General features: G+C 34.6%; 1 pseudogene; it reads left to right on the top strand.

The window, feature by feature from the left end:
* The first annotated feature begins 4,648 nt into the window (after positions 1–4,648).
* On the top strand, positions 4,649–5,412 carry LOC132365328 (coiled-coil domain-containing protein 90B, mitochondrial-like; annotated as a pseudogene).
* Positions 5,413–18,287: the final 12,875 nt, after the last annotated feature.

The raw sequence follows: 18,287 nt of genomic DNA, 5'->3' as shown, positions 1-18,287 counted from the left end.
AGGTCCCGGGCCTAACACTTTTATAGACCCTATCCAACATCATATCATATCGAATTGTACTGACATCCCACTTCAACCATATATATTTTTTCCTGCAACAATAATTTAAAAGGATTGTAATACTTTTATGTCCAAAAATTTTTAGCTATGTATAGCTTGTTTAAGATTGCCTATAATTTCTTGGTAATCATTGTGCAGTCTCAGAAATTTGGGTGATAAGAAAATATCTTACTCTTTTTTTAATGTAATGATGTTTTATGAATATTAAATTTCACAGGTAGTGAAGAAGATATGATGGTGACAGTTTGTGGAAATTTAATTAAGCACTTAATTTACTTTTAAAGTTTTTTGTAATGAAATTTTTTTTCAGGTTTCAAACATTTTTACAAGTACTCAGAAGGCTCATTTTCTAAAAATAAATTTATTTATTTATTTATGGCTGCGTTGGGTCTTAGTTGCTGTGTGTGGGCTTTCTCTAGTTGCGGTGAGTGGGGGCTACTCTTCGTTGTGGTGCACGGGATTCTCATTGCGGTGGCTTCTCTTGTGGCAGAGCACGGGCTCTACGTGCACAGGCTCAGTAGTTGTGGCTCGCAGGCCCTAGAGTGCAGGCTCAGTAGTTGTGGCGCACGGGCTCAGTTGCCACGACACATGTGGGATCTTCCCGGACCAGGGATCGAACCCCTGTCCCCTGCACTGGCAGGCGGATTCTTAACCACTGCACCACCAGGGAAGTCCTTGAAGGCTCATTTTTTTAAAAAATTTACTTTATTGAAGTATAGTTGATTTACAATGTTGTATTAATTTCTGCTGTACAGCAAAGTGATTCAGTTGTACATATATATATTCTTTTTTGTATTCTTTTCCATTATGGTTTATTACAGTATATTGAATATATTTCCCTGTGCTATACAGTAGGACCTTGTTGTTTATCCATCCTATATATAATAGCTTATACCTGCTAATCCCAAATTCCCAGTCCTTCCCTCCCCCCGCCCCCTTTGGCAACCACAAGTCTGTTCTCTATGTCTGTGAGTCTGTTTCTTCATAGACATTCATTCTAATGACATCTATATATCGAGTAATGTGCTGGCAGAGAAAGTTAAGAAGTTGAAAAGACAAAGTCCCTGCCCTCAGAGAGTTCAGAGGAACATATCTAAGGAAATAATACCCATGCAGGGTGATAAGTGCTCTAATTAAAATAGCATTAGGGACACAAAGATGGCTGTGACTAACTCACCTCAACCCAGTTCTCAGAAGAGGTGACTTTTGAGCATAACAGTGACTGACTTCAGTCATTCCTAGATTGAAGAGTCAGGATCGTTCATGGAGGACTGTCTCATTAATTACTTTCACATTCTATTTTTTAACTAATACAATCTTGAGTTCTTGTAAAAATCTGGAACATCTACCAGAATTGGTCTGATATGATTCTCAACCCATTGGGTCACCCTCTTTGCAGGAGCCTCCCTTCCACTGTAGAAATAGAATATGAATAGGAGGGTGATCCAGTTGCATGTGATCTTCAGAGACAAACTTCGAAGTCAGTGCTATCATGATCCCATCAAATAGGTGAGGAAATAAAAACTCAGAGAAGGGAATTCATTTGCCTAAAGTCAGACGGGTAGTAAAATAGCAGAGGTGGGGATCAACCTCCCATTAGTGTGACTCCACAACCCTTAACCTCACCTCTCTGTAGACTGGGACACTGAACGCACACTCCCACCTCATTCCTATGGCTGCTCTTCTCTAGGTAACTTGGTGTGTAGTACATTTTTCTCAATTTCCTTCTCTGACGATGAAATGTAAAAGAACTTTTAGAAAGAAGGGGAAAAAAAACCTCTCCATATCCAGGAAGAGGTAAAAACTTATATCAGGAAAAGATAACTCAGAAAGGAAAAAATATTGAGCACAAAATCATTCTCCTGATACCCCCAGCTTTTCCCAAAGCTTCTTTTATAAAGTGACAAGCATTTCCGTCTTCACCCTACATTTCTGCCTACCTTAGCAAGAAATATTTTGCTTGATACATAGTTTTTGATAAGGGAAGATGCATCAGGATAAAAAGGTGATAATATTTCATATACTTGAATGAATTTTAGGATGGAAGTTTAACAGAACAATAGGTGTATTCATATTATAGCCATTTTTAATGATCCCATTTTAAGATCTTGTTAGAGGCTAAGAATAGAACCCACACAAACATTGAGTTAGTGAAAGGTACTAATAACAAAAATTCCTCAGAGCCATGAAGATTAGTCTTTGCTGTAAGTTAGGATAATATTCTGTTAGAGGAGTTCTGATTTTAGTATTGTGTAAGCTGCTTTCTTAATACATATCTACCCTCTGCCTAGGTGATATTCATGAAATAAGGCATAGATAATGCATTTAGTAACACTGAGCTGAATCATGCAAAACATAATTTGTGTGCAATTTTGGGGAGTGTAAAATAAAAGTTGTTTTAAATGTCAGAAAAAAAATCCATAAAAATAAAGCATTCTAATCAGAGAAAAAATTCAAAAGCTTGTGTCATAAAGGAAAACAATTTACTTGTGCCGGTACCCTTAATAAGTGCCCCAAAGCGTTCCAGTGCTGTTACATTCTCTAATGATATTACAGTATGTGGCACATCTCATCTAATCTGTTAGTAAAATCCTAAAGTCACTTATGTCAGTCTCTAATGCAAGCCAAATGAGTCTTTCCAGTAATAAGAAGCTTCGCAGAATTAGTTTTCGTTTTGCAGAAAATTGCCATTGGGGCTGGCACTTTTATCTAAAAATTTCACTCGTGCATAAGCAAAAAACTCATATATTATTTGGTTACATTCCATCAGTATGAGAAATAACATTGTGAGAATTCTATGCATGCTAATGATATATAGAAATCCACCTGCTTTCAGATAAAATGAGTTTAATTTTCTGTTGCCCACTGCCTGGTTGGCCTTTCATAAATTACTTATGCACAGCTATTATTAAAATAGAGGGAAAGCAAATTAGAAAGTCCTCCTATCTCTCCACTGGATTTAGCCAAGGCAGGACTGTGACAGCTAGAGTCAGCGTTTTTGAAAAAATTCTGCTCTCTTGAAAAATTTTGCATCTCTATACAATTCTATACCACTGTTGTAAACGTTCTGACCTGCCTTCTTACCAAATTAACCTAAATCCTTTCTATTTTTCAACATTAATGGAATCCTCTAGAGTCCTGCTGATATATATTAAAATATATTTATTGGTTAATTTGAATTCCAGCATTTTGTACCTCATTTCCAGCACTCCTGTTAAATCTGAACAGCTTTGAGCTTTAGCATTAAAAACTTACAAATTAAGATACATACAGTACATCTTACAATTATCAGATCAAAACAACTTAACTTTTATTGGAGTATAGAATGGCAAACTTAACTTTCTGATAAAATAGAAAATGAAGGCTGTCTGTGTGAAAGAGTTAATTGGATTTCAATGAGTGTTTTCTAGCTGATGAGGGGGCGTCTTTATTGGCCAGTGAATACTTGACCTCTCGGTTTTAAGGACAGGTGAAAAGTTTTTATTTCTTGAGTGTTTTGAAGTCCAAAGTTCCCAATAACTGAAGACTAATTTCTGTTAATATTACTTTGCTCAAGTATGATCACAAGTTTCTTAGAATATCTGGTTACCATGTCTTTGAAGCCTGAGTAAGTATTGATGAGGCTCTACCCTTTCATTCCATAGTGTTAAAAGAGTTATCAAAGCACTATTTTGAAAAGCAACTTCAACCGCAGTTCATATTGTAAAAGATAAAATAAAGAACACTCCCAAGCCATTTCATAAAATATATTGATAAACAGATTTTTTTTTTAAAGAGAATTGCATCCTGTGTTGGGGAGGATTGGCTATCATACTCAAATAGCATTTAACCTAGTTCTGAAAAATTAAATATGCTCATTAGTTTCTGTTGTTAAGATCTTCATAGTGTTTTGATATAAGCTTTGTACATAACTAAATGGAGTTTTAAAAACAGCATCTTGATAGTATAAGTTATTAATACAAATAAAATTACAAATAAGTAATTGTGGTGTATGTGTGGGGTGTAAGTGGAGCTGTCTTAGGAAAGTATGGTGGAATGGGGAAAGGAGACACATACCTCTTTTTTGCCCTCATCTTTGCCCTGAATCCAAACTAGCCATTTTTCTTTCTCTTTGGGAGAAATCTTTCAGACAAAGGTAGCAAACATACTTATGCTCACGTTCAAAATGGATGTTGGAAAAGAATACCAAGCAAACAAAACCTAGCATCACAACTAAAAGGCATACAAATGATTTTGGAAATTTGCTGCTGTAAGATACCAGAGGAAAGTATTATTTTCAGGTCCGTCCACAGCGATTTTCAAATGGGGTCATCTCTCCTCCTGTCAAAGTTTAATGACAAAGTGTTGTTCTCTCCTTGAGAGAACTGGATGGAAAAATACTATTTGTGTATCCAGCATTATTAATTTTAAAATTCAGTGTGTAATTATATGGTGTTATGATGCCTTTAAAATAAATCTATTCTGAAACTTGCAAGGTGGAATTCACTAGTGAGGTGGAATTTACTAGCAATAGAGTTTTGTCAAATGTATCAAAAAGAATGCAGAGTTTGAGCTTTTGCCCTCCCTCGCCAGCTGCAAAGCCGAGGACATGTGGAGCCACTGGGTTTGGCAGCTCCTGCGTTCTGAAGGCAGCGGGGGCCTCCGGGTTTCAACTCCCCGCGGGCGTTATTTCCCCGGCCCTGCGGAGAGATTTCTTCACCACCACAACCAAGGAAGGATAATATATGAGGCGAGTGGACATAACTCCTTTAGGACAAAGGAAATTAACTTTTGATACCCGTGCATTGGTTCAGGACTTGGAAACTCATGGATTTGACAAAGCACAAGCAGAAACAATTGTATCAGCATTAACCACTTTATCAAATGTCAGCCTCGATACTATCTATAAGGAGATGGTCACTCAAGTTAAACAGGAAATAACAGTACAACAGTTAATGGCTCATTTGGACTCCATCAGGAAAGACAGTCATCCTAGAGAAAAGTGAATTTGCAAATCTGCGAGCAGAGAACCAGAAAATGAAAATTGAATTAGAACAAGTTAAGCAACAACTGATAAATAAACCCAGTCGAATCAGAGCAGATAATAAACTGGATATCAACCTAGAAAGGAGCAGAGTAACAGATATGTTTACAGATCAAGAAAAGAAACTTATGGAAGCAACCACAGAATTTACCAAAAATGAAACCAAAACCAGAGTTATATTTCAGAGACCGGTAACAAAATTGACACTGAAATTGCTTATTTAAAAACGCTAATGGCGTCTAACAAGCTTGAGACAATTTGTTACCTTGCAGCCTCAGTGTTTACTTGCCTGGCAATAGCATTGGGATTTTTATAGACTCTGGAAATAACAGTGAAACTACTATATTATGCTCCTAATCCTGCTGCTGTTGACTTCTTAGAACAAACACTGTGCCAGGATGGATTTACTCTGAACTTTGAAAGTTGCAGTAGAAACTTAATACAAGATTATTTAAAGTACATATGGACTAAAGGAAATGTTTTAGAATGGGAAGGTGCATTTTGTCTTTGTTTTTTATATGTCTTTATTGTATTATGTTGAAAAGATGCCGTTCAAAACCTGATTGATTTGAGATAGACAGGCCTTTTGTCTTTATCCTTTTGATAGCTCATAGAAACTGAAGCAGAGTTTTCTTGTTTGCTTGAACAACTGTAAATCATACAGGATTTCTTTGGTATGTGTTGCAAATTTGTTTAGTTATAAATAGGGAATCTAAAGTATAGAGTAGTCAAAAGACTGACCTTGTATGGTCCAGCAAGTGAGAATCAGAGGCTCTCCAACTAAATTTTTTTCAAAGAGCTAACAGCGGGGTTGTTTTCAAAACAAAACTTTCTGTATTTTGATTCAAAATATCTCAGAATCCTCTTGCCTAAGAAAATTCTTGGCACACTGTAGATAAATTTGTGTTGGATTAATAAATAAAGACCATATAGATTCCATGGTAAAAAAAAAAAAAAAAGAATATAGTTTGAGATCAGTGAGCTACTTGAATCATGATAGCTGATCCTCTGTTTATAAAATACTTAACTAGCTGAAGTTTCTTAGATGTCTTGTTTTTTACCTTGGCAATGGTGGTTTAAGCCAAGAAATCCCATGGAAGACAAATAATTAGTGTGCCATTACTCCCCAGGCATCTGCATAAAGTCTAACACCTGAATGAAAAAAGAAGCATCTATTCTTTTAGACAGTTTAAGGTAACAGCATGGTTGGCATTTTGTAGACACAGCTTCCTATCAGTTCTAAGGGTTGTAGGCTGAGAAGAAACTTAAATCTAAATTGAAAATAGAAGATGAATTAAATTATCAGGATAATTCAGGCAAAAAGTAAAGTTTTGCAAATAAATCGCTCACATGCTATTCCTCAAAAACTATAGCTTGCTTTTCCTATAGACTGTTTGCTTTGAATTAATTCATCATTTAATTGATCAGTTGTTTCCCTGTAAATTGCTTGAAGAGCAGCATGAATAGAGTTGTGAAAAGATAGGAACTTTTGAGTCTAACAGACTTGGATTTGAAACTTGGCTATAACGTTACCTACCTGTGTAGGTACATAACCTCACTTAAGCCTCAGTTTCTTCTTTTGTAAAAATGGAATAATACCTTACTCACATTTATCAGGAGGATTGAATAAGGTCGTGTTTGAAAATGATCGACTTATGAGTATGTAGGTGCTCAGTAAACATTAGGATTTCTTTAGTGCATTTAATCAGCTACAGGTATGTAAGACTTTTTAAAACAGGCTTCAGATCTTATACATTTTTGGTAGTATTAAAGGTATGATTTCCATATATAACTTCTCTTTAGTCAATTGTAGGTATGTAAAAATTTTGTTGTTGTTGTACTTTAGATATAATATTTTTGTAGTGTATTCTTATGATCGCCATAAAACTCCTCAGTATGTACATCCATGAATGAAGCAGAGAAGAGTTTGTTTCTTACAAAAGGACAAGGATTTTGAAAATACAAAATATTTCAAAACATTCTTAAATAAGAAAATACTTGAGTTGCTCAATGTAGAATATTTGAGAATTATACAGTGATATAAATTGAAAAATGAAAATCTTCTTTCTTTCCATATTCCAAAGACATTTGAATATTTCTATACATATCCATATTTTTTTATAAAACTGAGATCGTATTGTATTTGCTAAGATTTGATAACCATTTCATTTAAGAACATATTGGTCCTCCCTCATGACAAATATTTTTATAAGCGTAATTTTTAATGACTGCAAAATATTCAGGTGAATGATCTTACAATAATTTATCAAACCATTTACTATTTTTGGATGCTTAGGTTGTTTCTAACTTAGGGCTATTGTATAATTTTATTTAACTAACAGATTTTTGTCTGCATTTTTTTGTTGTCTTCTTTGGTAACCTAGTTGTCAATGAATATAGGCATTTTTGACCTGTTTAGAATTTAATTCCAAATTCTGCAAGAGTTGTAGCACTTTATACTTCCACAAATAAAATGCAAGAATATACTTCTCGAATCCCCTTTGCGTAAGTTGAGCATGTTATTTTTTAAAACTTTTGTGAATTTAATAAATGAAAAATTCAATTTCTGTCAAAAGTGTATGAGTACCGGTTTCCGGTAAACCAAATCAGCACTGGATATTATCAACAAAACAAGGTATTTTATTTGTTTTGGCGAAATTTATTTTTTAAATGAAAGAACTTTTTAAATTGCTAGTGGGATTGAACATTTTTTTTCTGTTTATTGGAATTTGAATTGTCTTCTTTGGTGAATCATCTTTTCTCATTCTTTTATCATTTATCTATTGGTGTGTTTATCTTATTCTTGTTGACTTATAAGAACTATTTATATGTTAAAATAAAAACCATTTAGTATTTTGCATTTATTTTTGGCCTTTTAACATTATGATGTTTTAAAATTAATATAGTTTTATGTTTTTATATTAAAAAATAAATCCTTTCCTTTATTTATAATATTATAAACTTCAATACTTATATATATATTACTTTCAAATATTTTACTCATAGACAGTAGTAAAATTGTTGCTTAAAATTAATTCTCCTTTTATAGTTTCTTTTTTTACATTTTATACAAACTATCTGAAATTTATTTCTGTATTTATGAAGAGGTAGGGTGTTAGTTTTATTTTTTCCATGCAGTAGGCCAACCTACTATCAGAGTCGGTTTTTTCCCATCTCTTATATTGGTTAAGTCTCATGGATTTATGACAGTTTCTGACTTACTTCTCAGTTATCGATTAGATCTATTTATCTGTAGATAGTTTTTCCCTAACATTATGCCCTTTTATGCAGTACAAATCTTCATCATTTTATCATTGTTTTGGCAATAATAAAATAATAATTGCAATAAATGATAATTATGATTAGGACAAGAATGATCACTTTACTCAAGTCAGTGATTCATATGCAAGGTAACCTTGGGTAAGCTACTTACTTACCCATTTGGGGTAAGTAAAGTGGGAAGCATCTGTAAAATGGGCAGAATAGTATCTAGTGAACATTATGGTTTACTCTTCAATAGGCATTCCACTCCAACTCTTTAGTGGCCAGTTATGATAGTCTTTTCATGCTTAACAGTGACTGCTTTAGATAAGGTCTTGTCTAAGCCAATTGGGCCAATAAAACTTGAGAAAAGTCTTAGGGCTTCTGGGCAAGAAGCTTCCTGCACTTTAACAGTTGGGTAAAAGTGGTTTTGGTCTGTCTGTCTCTCTCTCTGACACACATGCACATTTCCCTTACACATGAACAAGGAATTCCATTTCCTTGTCTACTACTGGCAGTCGTCTTGAGATTATGAGGCAAGCAGCCTGAGGACTACAGCTGACTCAAAGAGAGGGAAAAGTTAAGAAAATAACAGAAGGTGGAGCCTGGAGCCCTTATCTCCCTTTGCCTGAAGCCCACACTACTTCTGGCAGGTTACTGTTACTTGCAACTGAAAGCGTCCTGATTGATACATATTATCTCTTCCCAGTTTAGTGTGCTAAGCAAATAAAAGCATGATTCCATAGTGCTTTAGAATATCACCAGGAATGCAGCAATATGTGGTTGTCATCATTAAGATGTCATTAGGTACGAAATGTTACTGTCATTATGCATGAGTTAGTTGATCACACATCTCTATTAGCAAAAATGTTTGAGCATGCAGCTTCAATATATTTGTTTACCAGATGCATTACTGTAAATATCTATGTGATATATAAATAAAAATATATATTAGACATAATATATGTAACATTGAACATTATATACATTATAAAAATTCACAAAATAGGAAGGAACTCAGAAGAGATAAAGACGAAATAAGTAATTTAAAAATAATTTTATTTTGCTCACTTATTAATGTTACAGAAAACCCTTCCCCACTAATAGCATCATTATTAAATATATTTATTTTATAAAAACATCTACTGGATCACACACTATTACCTAACCCATATCATCTCAGAAAGGTCAATAAATCATGAACAGCTGTCTTAAAAAAATTGTCACAACTGTACTTTAAATTCAACCACTCTTTTAAGTACTTTTTGAAGAAGTTACCAGCAAAATCTGTAATATATCAGGCTTCTCTCCCAACCTAATGTCAGGTATTGTAAAGACTCTATTCTTTAAAGTAATATCTGTATGTATATTTGGCCTCATGCACAAACTGCAATAGGCCATAATATGCTGAAAGCTTGTAGATGAATTAAGGCTTTTCTGTTGACCCTCGGCATTGCTAAAACCACATACCTCCCTCAGCCAAACTGACAAACCTTTTATGATAGGTTGACCAATTTATGGTGTCAGTGTCAACTGTGTATTAAATATTATAGGGTTCTTTTATTCCTTTTTCAAGATAAAGATAAATATAAACTCATTATTTCTACCATATGTCAATAAATTGTCTTATGTCCTCCTGGCATATGAATGCCCTTCACTGGAATACATCGGTTAGATATCAATTGTGAGCTGCTAAAAAAAAAAATCTAATTTTTTTTTGGAAAAAGCCATCATGAGGTAACATGTCAAAACAACTGAAAACCAATCCTAAGAAATAGAATATTCTAGTTGATAAACTGCTATGAATGTAGAGGCTCTTGTTTTTATTCTGGCCCCAGTATTGATTACAAACCTTATAATCACAGTCAGAAGCACAAAACTAGAGTAGTTGGTGCTAACGTGGAAATTGAGGAATAGCAGTGTTAAATCAATGAGACCACTTCTGCCAGTGAAGGGGGGTAGAACTAGGAATTTATCATAGTGTAACAAAACCACATGAAGTATTGCCTTAACTGCTTTCAGCATCAAAAGAGAGCCAGTAATATTATCATTTATTTGTATAAAGATTCAGATGGTTTTGAAAAAGGTTAAAATATAGTTATATCTGGGTACTCTGAACTCTTGGAAAGTGAGTTGTACTATATAGCCAAACTGTACTGCTTCTTAAGGATTAAACCCTCAACAATCAACCCTTTTATTATATTTTAATTTTTCTAGTATGAGTTTCAGTCATTTATGCACTAAGCAAACATTTCCAAGAGTCTTCTGTAAATTCCTATAGACTGCTCCTGTGATGTGTGTAAGACCATTTGCCACATCCGTAAAGAGCTCTGCACAGCTGCCCTTTTTAAATTCGTGCTTTGCTTTTTACGGTGTTTCTATCTTTTCTTTTTCTTCTATATTGTCACATCTTGTTAATATATTAAGTTCTGCTTGTGGGAAATACCCTTCTACAGCCCTTCTCTCCCTTCCTAATTTGCTGCTTCAAATCAGTTTTGGTCCTGAAACAAGTTAGAAATGTTCATTAACAGCTAGATTGGCTTGAATTACTGACATAAGTTCTCTCCTATGAGCAGAGTGTGTCAATTTTACTGCCTGTGTGTTATAATATACATTTCAATTACTTAATATTCTTTTTTTGGCTTTGAGATTGGTGAGGAAGCCACAGACCCATGCTTCAGAATGGGTAAATTGTTACTCTGGTGCTCAGTGTTTTCTGCTTTTGACCTGATGGCAGTGGATTCCTTGAAACCTGTCATGTCTCTGTGTTGATTGTTAAGCTTTCACTCATGAAGAATGATTATAATGCATTTCCTGTTATCCCAACTTCTTAAATGAGGTTTTCTCAGAATATAGGATATGAAAAAACATATAAACATCCTTAGAAATACCAGAAAAGAATTCTGCACTGAACACTAGTGACACCCTACTGAATTTTTAAAAATTCCTTTAATCTAAGACCAAATTGCAATGTATTAATTGACTTGGGATTGTTTCTTTTTGACTTCTGGAAACTCAGAGTCATTGTCTAAATTTTTGACTGAAATAAAGTAAGAAGTAAATAAGTGGAAAATAAAATAAAATGTTTTTATTGTTTGTCCCACAATAAATTTTAATTTATTTGACTATTTACCAGAGTTAGAGTTGACGGTGTTCACTTGATATTTGAAGTGCATTTTATGATAGATTTTTTTTTGCAGTTTTAAAATTATTTAAGACCCTTTTTTGAGAAGTTACAGAAATGTATAAATCACACAGAATGAAGTCCAATAATACTACTTTCTGTATGCTTTGTATTTTACAATTTCCAAAGCATTCTCTCCATAACTTAATTTTTTAGTTCTCATGATCCATGTCAAGAGGTAAACGGGGCAGTTATTACAACTGTTTTACAGATGAGAAAACTGAGCCACGTATGCAACTAAGGGACTGACCAAGGAGGTCACATCGCCAGCTTGTAATTGACAGAACTTGGATGTGAATGTGAATATAGTCAGTGCTTTTTGCCCTTCAGATGTTGCCTGGGTGTGGTTCGTAGAAGTACTGATATGAAAATGAATGCTTAACAAAAACCTGTTGACTGATTGATTGGTATGGAAGCAAGTCATGTCTAATGGAAGTGAGAAGAGGCTGACAATAATGTCAGAATCGGCCTGGAGAGGGCCTGGCACGTGCCTGTGCATTTTGCTCTCAGTCACTGCTACATCCTATTCCTACTGTCCATGAAATGACCCAGGAATCCTTCTTCCCTGGCAGTGTCTGTAGCTGCTATATGTGGACCAACTCTCCATGGAACTAGGATTAAGGAAGGGCCATAGAAGAGTGATCTCCCCACTAAATAGGCTGATAAAATGTTCAAGAGTCACAGCTGTTAGAAACAGCAGGTCTTTTGTTCCCTGTGCATGTGGAAAAAGATCACTGGAACAAAGTTCCAGTTCTTCAAAATTCAAAGTTCTAGGACTTCAGAGTTTTGTGGGGTTTTTTTGTTTTCTTTAATCTTGGGAGAGGACTTTAGAATGATGTGCCACATTATCAATACATACAATATTTTACAAAAATCAGTCCTTTGTCCCCAGAAGCTCATTTCCTTTTTTATTTAGCGCAGGACATATCCTAGGAACTTAGTAAAGGGCATGCTACAATATTAAGAATTCTATAATTAATGTTGGCCAGGATTTGAATTTAAATCCTTTACTTTTCAGGGTCTAATTAAACTGAGGCATTATTGTGAGTGGAATGAGACATTTTCCTGACCAACCGTATATTAATGGTTTAATATGTAAGGATTTTATGTTAAAAGTTTAAAACATATTTGGAATAATGCGTTTTTCTTTGAAGTCAGGAAGAGTGAAAAGTTATCTTGCCTTAACATAAAAGGAAATCACCTTTGGTAAAAGTGGCCTTATTAGGGCAAATATTATTTTATCTCTTTACAATTCTTAGTAGCTCTAAAATACACCACAAAATTGTAAATATAATGACAAACACTATACCAACATAACTGCTGTAATTTAGTAGGTTTGGGTTCTAAATAACTAATTCATTTTAGATCAGGTTTTTAGCTGTGAAATTGAACTCTTTGGGGAATGATGTTAATATTTGCAGGTAGCTTAACTGCAAAACTGTCAATATAACAGAATTGTGTATTCAAGTGCTTAATTTCAGGTTTTACTTGGGCTGTAAAAGGTAGTTTAATATATGTCCTAGAAAGTCAGCTATAAGAAAATAATCATCTGTTGATGTTTACAATGTACTCTAGAAAGGAAATAATGTTCATTTTCTGGCAATCATTTTTTCCCCCAGAATTATAAATTATATGCATTAAGAGCATTAACATCTTAGATGTCCATAGCAACTTTTCTCTAATAATTCAAGTGCTTTTACGTCTATTATTTCATTGTATGTTAACATCATTATATGTACTTCATTCACAAATCAAACTCACAAATCAATATACTATACGTACTTCATTCACAAATCAATGTTAATTGAAAATAGCATTATAAAATTTAAAAAGAGAAATGCATAACCTGAAATCTATAAACTATAAAAATTATAAAAAGACAAACCTCCAAAAATGCTCTGTTCCAAAATAATATTCTTCAAATTTCACAAAGATGAAAATATTAGTTGGATTATTTAAAATCCAACTAATATTGAATAAAATCATCAGGCATAAATAAAACAGTAAGAATTGGTGTAAAATAAGCCTTCAGTTTTTATGTAAAAACAAAAGTGTGTTTTCATGCTCATACAAGCTTATAATCTTTTTCTGCCCCACTTCTCTGATCTTAGGAAGAAAGGATCAAGTTCTTTTGCTTTTTTCTCTGTTTCATCGAAATAGAAATCATAGATCTTAGGAGAAGGGGAAAAGAAAGCGAAACAAAGGGCAAAGCTAAGGGCGAAGTGGACTGAAAAGAAGGCTTCATACATTTCCCCGAATCTGACTGTTCTCTGGAGTTGGCTTATCAATATCTTGTGTAGTAGTAGTAATAATAGTAGCAGTGGTATAATTGTCACTCATATAGATATTCTTCCTGAAAATAGAGAAATAGCCTATTAATTTTAGGAAGAGTATAACTTTCACAAAGCCCTCAGATTTAGGCCCAGGGCACTGAAAAGAATGTCTGAGCACTCAGAAATGTTTAATTTAAGATTGAACTTGGACCATTTACCTTTTTTTTTTTTAATTTATTTTTGGCTGCATTGGGTCTTTGTTGCTGCGCAGGCTTTCTCTAGTTGAGGCGAGCGGGGGCTACTCTTCCTTGCGGTCGCAGGCTCCTCATTGCAGTGGCTTCTCTTGTTGTGGCTCACGGGCTCTAGGCGTGCGGGCTTCAGTAGTTGTGGCGCACAGGCTTACTTGCTCCACGGCATGTGGGATCTCCCCAGACCAGGGATTGAACCCATGTCCCCTGCATTGGCAGGCGGATTCTTAACCACTGTGCCACCAGGGAAGTCCCGGACCATTTACCTTTGATTGTCACCACCAGCAAATCCTGAAGTTGAATCTCTTGAAACTTACTATGGTTTCAGCAGCACAGGGGTTAAATTTCCTTCCAACCTGCCCTAGATTCTTCTCAGGAGCTGGGAAGGCAGTTCTCCCAATTCCCAAGTAAGTTATTCAACACAGCATAAGGCAGAGCTCAAATTCTTCTGTTGAGAACTTATCACTACTCAAACCAAAAGGAAATCTAAAGAAGGCTGCCAAAATGCTTCTCTGCTGCCCTCCCCCACCAAGAGAGATATAAAAATGGCAGAGTTACAAAGCAAGCTACAGTGTATGGAACATTATATATATATATATATATATATATATATATATATATATATATATATATATATATATATATATAAATTTAAAAAGCCCACCACTTTGTCTTATTTGCATGAGCACAAATCGCTTTCAACTTAATGCCAGAGAAAAAGGCAACATTCCCTGTGATGACTTGCTGAAAAGCTCACTGTATTTGTTTGATAATGGATTTTAGTTCATTGTCATGTACTTCACTCTTCATCAGCAGGAGCACTTCAGGGTAAAGAAACAGGCTTTTACCACACTGGAACAAAAGCTATATAAGAAAAAAAAAAGTCCTGAGCAGATGGAATATTATTTGCATTTGCACAAATAGTGGTTTTTATCACAATTCATATTACTCCATTGTGAGCTAAAGTAAGCCAGATGTGTCTACAGCATGCTGCAGATGTAGAATCGGCTTTTTGTTTGTCAGACTCAGAGGTCCCAACCTTATGATCTTTGTACTTGTATATCCATTAGTTTTATTTCAGTTACTTATCAGGAGGGAAAAGAAGAAAATGGCACTATGTATTTAAGAGGACCATTGCAGAGAGGGCCAAATTAACTATTTTTTATTTTCATGAGTGAGGATCAAATAGGTTTCAGTTATCTGAATGTCCATCTAGAGGTCTAGATGATGATGTAAAATTAAAAAGCAGAATGTAAGTGTAATAAAAATTTAGTTCTCTATGATTACCTTAAATAATCCTTGACATATATTTTTTTCTTAAGTATCTCTTATGCAAAGTAGAAAGACAAATTATTTGACATGATTGAAATAGAATTTTAGGTCTGAAAGGGATCTTTGACACTATCTAGACCAACTTCCTCATTTTACAAATCAGGGAATTGAGGCTCTGGCACTGAAGTGAGTTGTAGGAACTGGTACAGATAGAACTGGGGCCTGGTCTCCTGACCTTGAATCCCATCATCTGTCCATATATCAGCATTTTCTAAAATGTTTTAGTTGGGCTACAAGCTTGAACAGGTTTGATAATTCAGGCTTCAAAAAAAGTTAAGCTAACAAATTTTTCTCAGCCTTTAGTATATGTCACCTCTGTTGTACCTTTCTAAGAGCAGGAAATAATAAACAGCGTTTCCCAAAGTCTCTTGACCCAGACCCCCATTTTCCACAATACATAACAAGGGTCACTTGTGTAGAATGTTCTTTGGGGGGTTGCAGCAATGGAGTATTGCATCGCCTTTTCCCTTCATTACAATGAAAAGACATTGAACAAATTTAAAGAAATCACAAGGGAAAAAATCCTCGATGACATCAAATTCTGGTAAAGATAAAACAAAGGTATTCAGTTTAATTAAAAACAGTGAGTGATATATTTAAAGCTAGCTAGACATTTTTGATCAGTTAACATTCATTTATTTCATTTCTTAAACAAACCTCTGCTTTCCATGTTATTCACTATGTCTTATTTATAAAGAGTGTGCTCGTCCATCCATGCTGATAGTGGAATAGTGGCTGCTCTCCATCTGCGTTAACTCAGGGTCTAGTTGGTAACCCAAGAGCCATTTTTATCTGGCTTTGAGATGTTCTCATTCATTTGTCCATTTAATCATGTAATGATATGATTGAGCCCCTAGTATATATCAGGCACTGTGCTAGGCATTGAGACTATAGAAGTAAATAAGTAGAGCACTTCTCCTCAAGAAGCTTACAGTCTAGTCAGGGAGAACGAAATAACAAACAAATAAACAATTATGAACAAGTAAACAAACATACAAAGAAAAAATAGTTACAATAAAATACATTATACTATATTCCATACCACATATTATCGTAGCATATTTTCTGATAGCAAAATACACAAAAGTGCTTATAACAGGATGCCATGGATGCAAGTGGAAGGGCATATTACACATACCAAGAGGTCAAGGAAAGCCTCCTGATAGAAAGAGCTATCTCAACTAAGACCTGTAGGATAATCAGATGTCAGCTATTGTTAAGCACAATGGGAAAGGGAGAAAGAAAAAACATTCTAAGCATAGAGACTAGAAGGTACAAAGACCAAGAGCTGAATGAGGACATGACATGTTCTAGGGATTCTGGTGCTACTGTTTGCATGTGCCGGGGCATAGAGTGTGACAAGGAGGCTAGAAGATATAAGGCTGGAGAATTAAGTAGACACCAGAAGATGAGGCTGTCCTGAACTGTGTTAAAGAGTTGAGACTTTATCCCCTGAACAGTGGGTATGGGAAGCCTCTGAAGGATTTTACTTTGTCAGACAAGTTAAAAGGCTGTGAAATAATCTAGGAGAAAAATGGTGGTGAAGTGAACATAGTAGTGGTGGAGATGAAAACAAGTGGACAGTTTGAAAAACACTAAGGAGGCAGCACATACAGTTCTTAGGGTTGGAAGACTTGTGTGGACTGGGAAGAGAGACGACTGTAGATGACTCATGTGGCTGGGGCATCGGTAGGCTACTTTACTTAGTTATATTTGATTTAGGTTATTTCTTTAACTACCTGACAGCAAAGAAGAAAAAGTACCTTAACTTAGATTTGAAATGATATAGAGTCACAGGGATGCAGTGACCTTCTAAAAGCTGAGGTTAGAAGAAAAATGCGTTTAATCTCTTCTTATTGTAAAAATAGAAATGTTTGTATCATAATAACTTTTTAGCTATAAAGAAAGCATTTTAATTTAGTAAATGTGCATAATCTGCAAAAGTAGATGAAGAAAATAATGTCATTTCTCACTTAGAGATAGTTACTACTCTAACATACAGGTATTTCTAACTGTCTGAAAGCTTATTATCTGAATTCAGGAACTGAATTTTGATAGCATGAAATATTTGTATTTCTTTACAATCTTCTTATGTGTACATGTCACAAAATTGGCTTCATATTATATGTGTAATTGTGTCCCAATTTTTTATTTAACATTTTGTTGTATACATTTGTCTTGTGTCATCATATAATCTTTAAAAATGTGATTGTACTGACAGGACAATAATCCACTGTACTATAATTTTTGAACCATTTCCCTATTGAAGAACATTAGGGGTTTTTTTTCACCATAATAAATGCTGTGGCAATGAACATTTTTAAATGCAATATTAGCCTTTGATTGTTTTTTAGGATACCTTCCTGGAAGTGGAATTGCTAAATCAAAAGTTACTCACATCTTGAAGTCTCTTAATAGATAATGCCAAATTGACCTTATACTTTATAACAATATTTTGAGTGTCCCCTGTGTTCTGGGAACATTGTGTTTGAGTGTTCCCAGAAAGCAGAAACATTTCAGAAAAAATGTCTTTAAATCAGGAGTACATAACAGATATCTGAGTTATGGGAAAATGGGTTTTGTTATTCACTTGAAAAGCAGCAGTAGATATACCTGCCATAAAAAACAAGTGCTTAGTGTCTCTTCACACCAACTGAACGTAGAGCATTTACCACAGCCTAACAAAAGTGGAGACAGTGAAAGAGCTCTAGTATGAAATGATCTTATCATTTTGTTATATGGTCAGTGGAGAGTAAATTAGACAATACATGATCAAATGTTTGACTTATATACTTCCACCAAGAAATAAGTCAGACAGAGAAAGTCAAATACTGTACGATATCACTTATATGTGGAATCTAAAAAATATAACAAACTCATGAACATAACAACATCCCTCTGTTAGA

This window comes from Balaenoptera ricei, chromosome 4 (genome assembly GCF_028023285.1).
Source record: "Balaenoptera ricei isolate mBalRic1 chromosome 4, mBalRic1.hap2, whole genome shotgun sequence".
In the NCBI taxonomy this organism is placed as follows: domain Eukaryota; kingdom Metazoa; phylum Chordata; class Mammalia; order Artiodactyla; family Balaenopteridae; genus Balaenoptera; species Balaenoptera ricei.
The sequence above is the reverse complement of the archived record's forward strand: the minus strand, read 5'-3'. Positions and strand labels throughout refer to the sequence as shown.